Source organism: Equus caballus, chromosome 8, assembly GCF_041296265.1.
Source record: "Equus caballus isolate H_3958 breed thoroughbred chromosome 8, TB-T2T, whole genome shotgun sequence".
Classification (NCBI taxonomy): Eukaryota; Metazoa; Chordata; class Mammalia; order Perissodactyla; family Equidae; genus Equus; species Equus caballus.
In genome coordinates this window covers 88,645,557-88,655,028 of record NC_091691.1, presented here as the reverse complement: position 1 = coordinate 88,655,028, position 9,472 = coordinate 88,645,557, and positions in this window count along the sequence as shown.

The window sequence follows — 9,472 nt, the reverse complement described above, 5'->3', positions numbered from 1 at the left end:
CCAATTTCCCCAATCCCCCCTTCTCCTGCCCCTATCCCTCCCTTGGGAATTCCGGGTCACTCAGTGATCCTATAACTTTACCATGTGTGACAGCAGGGGCCCTCTGGGATCCTGCTCCAATTCCACATCTGGAGTCAGTCTTATGGGTTGATGCACTGGCAAAAGTAATTAAACAATATAATTAAGTAATTTGAATATCACCTCTCTTCACCTCTTTTTTTTTCATTCAATCATTTATTTTAAACTCTTTATAGATACTATTACTTTGTCTACTATCTTCAAATCAGAATTGAGCATGGCAAGTCACCACAAATCTAAGATAAGCTATTTTAAACATTTTCATGCCACAATACACAAGATAGTTCATATGCTCAACACACACTGAGGGATTGTGGTGTAGATAAAATAGGCTGTGGGTTATGCCCAAGTGCAGTTCGGTAGCTGTTACTCTGCTACCGTTTCCTCTTATACACATTGAGGCCTCCAGGGAGATAGGACCCGTAGTTGAGAAGTGCTGATCAGAATTGTATCAGCTGCCTGCCTGTTTACTCCTAAGTGTGCCATCAAACTACAAAGATTGTCATATTTAAGTAGGTCCCTCTTCTATTCAAATACCTCCTCGTTATCCTGGAACAAAACAACACGTAATACTCCACATTGTATTATGGCATCGAAGGCCCTTCACAAATTATCCAGCCAGCCTTCATCCCACAGCACTCCACACAATTTCAGATGCGGTCAAGTTGGACCAACCTCTCAGATGTGCCCTGAACTTTCACATCTTTGAGTCTTCCTTTAGAGAGTTTCCTTGGCCCGTGGCCTGGCGTGGACTTTCTCATCGGCCATCTGCCTGTGCAAATGCCACTTGACCTTCAAAATTTAGTTCAGTCCCAGTGCTTCTAAGAAACCCACCCTTCTTTCTATCCTTAGGTACTATCCCTCCACCTCCCAACCCTAGATTCACTCTCTCCCTAATCACATCTCTGTGATGGCACTTATTTCATTCTGTAGCACATTGCAACGCCTCTCTCCAATGAACCATTAATCCTTGGAAACAGATTGTCTTTACTCATCTGCATACCCTCCTTGTGCCTCGTGGAGTGCTTTCCACGTGGGTATTTCTTAGTAAACATTGCTTGAACTAAAAAGAGAGTATTTTGTTATTTGCTCTTGTTATTCAAATAAGATATCTGGAGAGTTCAAAACTCCTATTTACTTCTTTTGGTTAAGGTTAGTGGTTTGAGGCTTTCTGAGAAATGATGCCATTCAGTTCTAGAAATAAGAAAATATGCAACTTTGTGAGTTCCTCTTGAATTTGTCCTTTACAACATGACCTACTTACATTTCTCAAAGTTCTGTCTCTTCCCAGAATGTCGGAATGACCATAATAAAGTACAATAAAAATATAATGAAGTGATATGCTTTCAAACCAATGAAATTTTCACATATCCCCTTTGGGGATTAGCCAAACTGATACTCATTGGAAAGGTAATCAGTGATAGACCAAATTTAAGGTGTAGCAGAAAACAGCCCTACCTAGCTTACTTGACTGTCTTGGCTATATGTTCAGGATATATTCATATTCTCTAGTTGCTTTTATTTTAATATTATTCTATCTGAAAACTGCATAGCAAAAGATCAAACTCTACAATAGTAAATTCCACAGTCCTGGGCAACTTGGTAAACACCACTAAATGGAGCAAAGTGAAAAATCCTGGTAATGATTTAGTTTTTAATCAGAAAGTTAGATATTTATATTTACAAAGTATTTGTGATAGGGGTTTTCCTCTACTGCATGTCTAAGTGGAGCAGTGGTTCTCAGCCAGGGTTGATTTTGCCCCCCAGGGGGCGTTAGCAATTTCTGGAGACATTTTTGACGGTCACAACTTAGGAGGTAGTGGTGCTATTAGTATCTAGTGGGTAGAGGCAATGGATGCTGCTGAGTATCATTCAGTGTATAGGAAAGTCCACCACCACAACACAGAATTACCTGGCACAAATATCACCAGAACTGAGGTTGAGAAAACCTGATGTAGAGCAGGCATCCCCTTCATGAATAATCATTTGAAAACTACAGAGGCAACAAAGAAAACACTAGGGGTCAGTAAAAGCTCATGAAATGTCACTGCCTAAGTCATCTTCAACCTGTTCAATGAGTTTCACATTGATTCTAAAACTTTTTTTGGCATGTATTGTAGGGAGCGAGTAACTATATTGATGTTTGGGGGAACTAAATCTTTGCTCTGTGGGAGAAGAGATCTATAAATAAAAAATGGGACGAGGTGAGAAAGAACCCTGCATATTAATATTCTATCTCTGCCCACTGAAAAGGCTTAGAAATAAAGACATCTATTAAGCAAGGAGCACTCCTGACACCCAAATCTTCTTTTCTAAATACCATTCTCTACTAAAAGGAACTAGAGGTTCTCAAAGAACTGGCTGAATCAAGGGGTGGGAAAGAGAAAGGATAGATGAACCTTTGTTGTTTTGTTGGGCCAGAGAGTAAGGAAGTGCTCAAAGCATGATGAGGGCATGTCAAAAGGTCATGCGATCTGGCTTGAGGGGGCTTCCAATGGCCAGATTTGGGGCCATTTGTGAATGATAAAGGATAACAAAAGACTGGATATAATACCTTGAATTAATAAAAAAGGTACAAATTAATCAGAGAGAGGATATTATTTATAGAAGAATGCTAGCTAATAAACATAGAAGGAAGGACAGAATTTTAAAATATGGTTTTATGATTTTTAATCCCAAATGGAGTTGTTGCTTCCAACAAAGATCATCAACAGATGTTAAAACCACTAGATGAAATGTTACTGGGGAAGGTACAGTCACTGTCTAGAAGTGTCACCCCATGGCCTACTTATTAATAACAAAAGGAAAATGTCTGCTTACAGTAGACAGATCTGTCAGTCACCTGCACGGGGTGGTCAAACTTAGCTTGACAAGAGTGGACAACCTAACATCACATGCTGTCAATGTCATCCACGGAGGAAGACACATCATCCATGTAGTAATCTTGCCAAAATGTTTAACCTGAATCTACCACAAAGACACGATTAAAAAAATCCAAGATGTGGGAATTTATACAAGACCACTGCTCTGAACCTTTCAAAAAACACTAAACAAAACAAATCAGTGATAGATCCAGATTAAAGAGATTAATGAGACATACAACAAAATACAACATGAAAACCTTTGTTGCATCCTGGATCTCCTTCCCCACAAAAAATTATTATAGATAACACTTTTAGGGCAATTGAGAAAATTTAATTATCATATATGATACATTTGGTTAAAGCTAATTTTCTCAAGTGTAATAATGGTATTGTGGTGTGAAGAAAAATGTCCTTATTCTTAGGCATAGTAAAGGATTTGAGGAAATGTGTCATGGTGTCTGTAACTTACATTCAAATTGTTCAGGCAATGTATAGATACATAGAGAAATAATACAGAGACAGCGCCATAATAGACAGATGATAAATATAAAGCATGTGTAACAAAATGTTAACATTGGTGAATCTGGATGAAGAGTGTGCAGATGTTCATTGTATAGTTTTGAAACTTTTCAAAATAAAAAAATAGGGGGAAGATTTTGCACTAGTCAATAGCAGTTGAAAAATAATGAAGACACTTTTCACCTTCCATCACTACCATTACTAGTAATGGTAAGTTTTTTTCTGCAGCTCCACATACTTTCGAAGGACTCTGGTGTATATACAAATGCATCTTTAACAAAAAGGATGGTGCCTTGGGCTCCTTTCTGCTAGAAATGAATGGCTTTAAGTTTTCAAATATAAAATGAGATGTTCAAAGCCCTGACCCTTAAACGACAGTCAAATGCTCTGTCGGAGAATCGCAGCTTTCCCTGTCGTGTTCGTCGGTGGTCCTTAGTTTGTCAGTGATGGGTCTGCAGGAACTTACCCAAAGGAAGGAGGGAATCTTCCAGCAAGCTCCAGGAGGCGCCACCTGCAGCAGCTGAGTCAGGGTTTGTGCTCATGTCAAGCTAGCTTTGACTCAGAGGGCATTCAAATGAGCTGACCGACACAATCAATTATTTCCTGTTACAGCTCCTTGGCACACGAAGGAAGCAATTTTGTGGTAATATCCACATCTGCACAAGGCAGAATTCTAATGTTCACCTGAATTAAGGCTCAATTTCTAATTCACTTATTTTCCTCAGAGAGACCTTCTTTGAAAATTCACTGGGGGAAGATTTCCTCTCTGGTTTCTCTCCTAAAACACTACATTTGTCCTTCATAGTGTTCATCAAAATGGATAAGCGTATATACACTCTTGTGTTTGCTTTTTAAAGTGTTTCTAAGTTCCATGAGGACAGGTGCTGGGTCTAATTTGTTCTCACTGTACGTCCGGTACCCAGCCTCTGCCTGACACTCAACACGTACACATAAGCAGCTGTTGACACAATGATGGGTGACGTTGGTTAAATTGCCCCCAGGTGTACCCAAAGGAGAAGGCGCTGTGTTTGAAGAAGGCATGGATTCAGTGCAGAGAGGCCTCCCGAACCCCCAGGTGTGGGAGCCACATTCAGGCACCTTTAGTCACTGGAAGCAGGTGAAACTGCTGGAATTCGGGGATAGACTCCAAAAGATGAAGAACTGAAAATAAAATTTCATATACTTTTATTCAATATTTAAATCTGCATTTCTCCCCCTGCCCCCATCCCACCCCACTCCCAGAAATCACTACAGTCTGTGTTTGTTAACTGCTCCTCAGTCGGGCCTTCACAGAAACTACAACTGCAAACTGGGGCAGAAAAACAGGCAGGCTTTTAAAAATTCTCAGAAAACAAAACAGCAAACAAACCTTTCTAAATGCATGAATAAAGCTCTATTAATGTTAAGCTTTTTTCTGCAGAAACATATATTTTTTTTTTTTTCCTGAGGAAGATTGGTCCTGAGCTAACATCTGTTGCTAATCCTCCTCTTTTTGTTTCAGGAAGATTATTGCTGAACTAACATCTGTGCCAGTCTTCCCCTATTTTGTACCTGGGACCCTGCCACAGCATGGTTTGATGAGCAGTGTGTAGGTCCATGCTCAGAATCTGAACCAGCGAATCCTAGGCCACCAAAGTGGAGTACATGAACTTAACCACTATGCCACCAGGCCAGCCCCAGAAATATATATTTTTTTAACATATAATATACCACTTCATAAACAAGTAGCAAAATATTAATAGAAGAACTTGAAGTAGTCAATTGGATTTAACTTCACTGCTGTTTAGTAATGGACATGATATGAAATTTTTAGTATATATATAAAGTAGTCATATACGTACATATATGTGTATATATAATGCATATAATATATATAGGAATATATAGACATACATATATCCATGTATATTAAATTTTTTCTAGATTGTATGATGGAATAAAAATAGGTGATGTTTCACAAAGATTATCGTAATGTTCAGGTGCTCTGCCACCTAGATGGGCTTGAGAACCTGTAATGCAAATGTATATCCATATACGTATGAGGACTTCTTAGCTTGGGATGCGTGGACAATTTAAAGAGGTCAGGGAAATTGTGTAAAACGTTTTGTGTGAATGTGCATGTCCTCATGTTTTATGGTGAAAGGTTGATAGTTTTCAGCAGATTCTAAAAGGAGTCCATGATTGTAAGAAGTCCACTAAGATAGCAGACATCCCACTAATGTAAGGCTGCACGTAATTATGCTCAGTGTGTGTTCGTCAGTTTGAGCACTCTGCTTCATGAGTGTGTGGCATTCAATATTTAATTCATGGAAACTCTTGGAACAAAACATATTGCCATTCATTAAAATTAAATCATTGTGTTTTTTTGCTACCACTAAACAATAAAAATTTTGAATTTTATCCTGTATTCACTTGATGTATTTCCATCCACCATCCCACAGATGGGTGTTTTCTAATGATTGGTAACTCTGAAGAATCCTCAGGCTCAAGTTCACTGTAGAATTCCTCCAGGAGGGCATTTTGGGGGTCCAAGGGCTCTGCCTGTTCATTCTTTAGCCTAAGACCATAAAACACTGTTCCACCACATGCCCAGCTGCGTGAGCAGTGCGGGATAGGTTGCGGAGAGACCAAAGACCCGGAGTCGGCGAACAAGACATACGGGTTTACTGGGAGTTACTCATAGGGAGGTCCAGTGGCAGCCGGCTGGACAGCAGCATGCACCTGCAAATGCGGGTGGCGAGGGTGTTTCTTACATAGGCAGGGGACACAAAGGCTATATACTTGCCAAGGGCCTGTCCTTGGAATGACCAGCGTTCCCAGGAACAGTAACTCACATGGAGGGGCTCTGTGTCCCTTTAAGACGTGATGTTCTTGAAGTGAGGTAAGGTAGGATTCAGGCTGGCCAGGCCCTGGATTCTTACACATCCCAGCAACCGGATGTCCTGCCCAGAAGGGAGCAAGGAGGACACATGGTTGCAGTGGGCTTGGGGGCTTTTGCTGAGCAAGCAAGGCCCAGGCCCTACAAACACAAACACAATGCACACACACATACAACTTGTTACATTTCTGTATCTTGCATTTTCCAGTATGAAATAGAGAAAACTCATAGTTTTTTTATTCAATGGAATTGCTGTGATGAACAGAGAGACAGTAATTTAACAGTATGAAGAATTTTCGTTTTATTTTTACACATGAAAATGAAAGTATGTGCACGTTCTGGCGCAAGATGCCTTTCAAACCCTCCCAATTCCGTATGCGTGTGGGATGCGGGGCCCGATTCCTGACAAGGTACTTACCCAGAAGCACTTTTCTCTCATTCTTACTGAGAGGCTGTGACAATACTTTACTACAGTGACATCCACTCTTTGTTCAGTGTTGTCATTCATTTTTCTTAATATTCCCTAATCTTGTCTGATTCTAGAGTGTGTGAATGGGTGGCTGTGCCCCCTTCATGACAGATATTTGAAAGGTGTGATTAAAAATAGGACAATATTTAGGGCCTGATTAAATTATGTACTTGAAAATCCTCTCTCCCATCCCACTCCCTATATTTTCCAAGAATAGCATACAAACTGGAACTTAAATGAATTTTTACCTTGAGAAAGGATGTGGCCACAGCTGCAGTGGAACTGCTCATCAGGATTACAAGGGAATAAACTGCCTTAAGCATAGCCTTGATGGAAAAAGGCTTTGAGAAAAATATTTTTACTGGGTTTTCCCCATTGCTTATTCTTGTTTATATACCTGAGTAGTCCCACCTAATTCCTAAATAGCTTGGCAAAATATATGACAATAATAATAAAATACAATCCACATTATATACATATTAAATAATTTTTTAAAAATATTTTATTTTTCCTTTTTTTCCCCCCAAAGCTTCCCAGTACACAGGTGTGTATTTTTAGTTGTGGGTCCTTCTAATTGTAGCATGTGGGACGCTGCCTCAGCATGGCCTGATGAGTGGTGCCATGTCCACGTCCAGGATTCGAACCGGCGAAACCCTGGGCCGGTGAAGCAGAGCAGGTAAACTTAACCACTCAGCCATGGGGCGGCCCCTTGAATAATAATTTTCGTAACAAATTATAACACTATATAGTAATATGACAAGACTGAGTATATGGATTCTTATTTACAGATTCTACTAAAACTTGATGCAAAAAAGAGCTATGCAAAAAATAAACTCTCAAATATCTCTAAAATCAGTATGCTAAAGGAGATATTAATATGGTTTCAAACATCTTTCCTCACTTTACTAACTAGTACTTTAGTAACTCACAGAGTTATAATGGAGAAAAGAACATTATAACTTAAAGTTCTCTGGTCTGTTTGGAAATCAAACTTGTATGCCTGGGTTGCTTCTTTAGAATGGTGAGAGAGGGAGAGAGTACACCACAGGTCATGAAAAGGAAGATGTGAGGTCATGGCAGGAAGCTGATTTCAACTCCTCTGTGGAGCGGCATACATTCAAGGCATTTGCCTCCTTTCAACCTTATGATTTCTTCAATGTTTTTTCATAGATCAAAAGCCCTACTCAAGTTTAGAAACACCGGTGCTGTCTTTGACCTAAGCAAATCATGACCCAGACAAAATTATTAATTAAAAGTGGGAGTAAATTAGTACCCTTCCTCTTATTGTTGTTTTACTCATTATTATTGTCTTTGCTTACTCTTACAGTTTTATTGCCTCTATTAAAATTGCTCCTCAGTACGGTGCTAGAGTGTGTGGCACGGGTTGTTAAAATTCAGTAGAAAAGTCACAGGGGTGGAGAGATGGTTCTTTTCTAGAAAATTCTGTTTCAATTGGGCAATGTGAGATTCCATAAGTTACAGTCCATAGCTTTTATGGTTCTCTGTTTTAGAAACTAATTCCTAAGTAGAATACTTGCTTCCTGAGAGTACTTTAGAAAACATTTAAATTTTATGTCTCAGACAATATTATTCTCCATATAGAAATACATAGAATTACTCTCATAAAATTAATTACAAGTGTTTACTCCGATCCTTTGGCCATCGAGCTGTCTTGGTCTAAGACGTGCCAGGTGAAGCTTATTTTGAGTGTTCGACTTAATGATTTATTCATTATTTTGGCAGATTTCCCCGCCTCATTCCTTGTTCTCAATTTTTTAGTGTAAAGATCAAGGAGATTAAATCATAAGATGTATTTCAACTTTTATCTTTCATCATACGCCAAATTTTTCTTAAAACAGAGACACAACGATTCAGCAGGTATCTGCTCGAACAGAGTTGTACGTAGAACAGCCCTCAGGCCTTCCACCCTGGAATGACAGCTGTGCGAGGCAACTGCAGTTTCCTGTTGCAATGGAGTCTCCGTGTTGCTGTGCTGAAGGTGGAGAAATCTTTGGGTGGTGCCACGTTCCCTGTGGATGCTCCAACAACACGTGCTGGCTGACCGACTGATTGACTAACTTCGTTAATACTCTCATTGATTCATGTATAGATGCAAGTATAGTTATACAATAAGAGAGTGAGTAAACTATATACAAGGTGAGACATGTAAAGATGTGAGTTCTGATGAATAGAAATGAAATATTTTTATCAAGTACAAAATAAGGAATTTCTCTGAACCTATTATTCATGCTATTGTACAACTCCATGGTCACTTTTGCCTGCTTGTGTATAATTCCACACACATTCTAGACTCTTTGAAACACATTTTCTTTATTAGGAGTAAAGGCCTTTTTTCTTTAATCTATACTATCTACCAGAAACCACTCTTAGTTTAAGAAAAAAAGAATTTATCTTGAAAAATCAGGGTTTGTTAGGGGTAATTCTAAATTATATTTAGATTTCCAAGTTTTCTTTCTTTTTTTTTAATGGTTGAGTTTTGGGTGTATTAATTTCCCTTTTACACAGATAGTCTCTTTCTCTCACACTCTCTGGGGAGCTATTTTTCTTCTATTTTATTTTGACTTGTCCTCATTAGGTAGGTGGAATTAAAGAATTCTATTTATAATTTCAGTCTGTGGATGTTAAGAAATGTAGCACACTCAT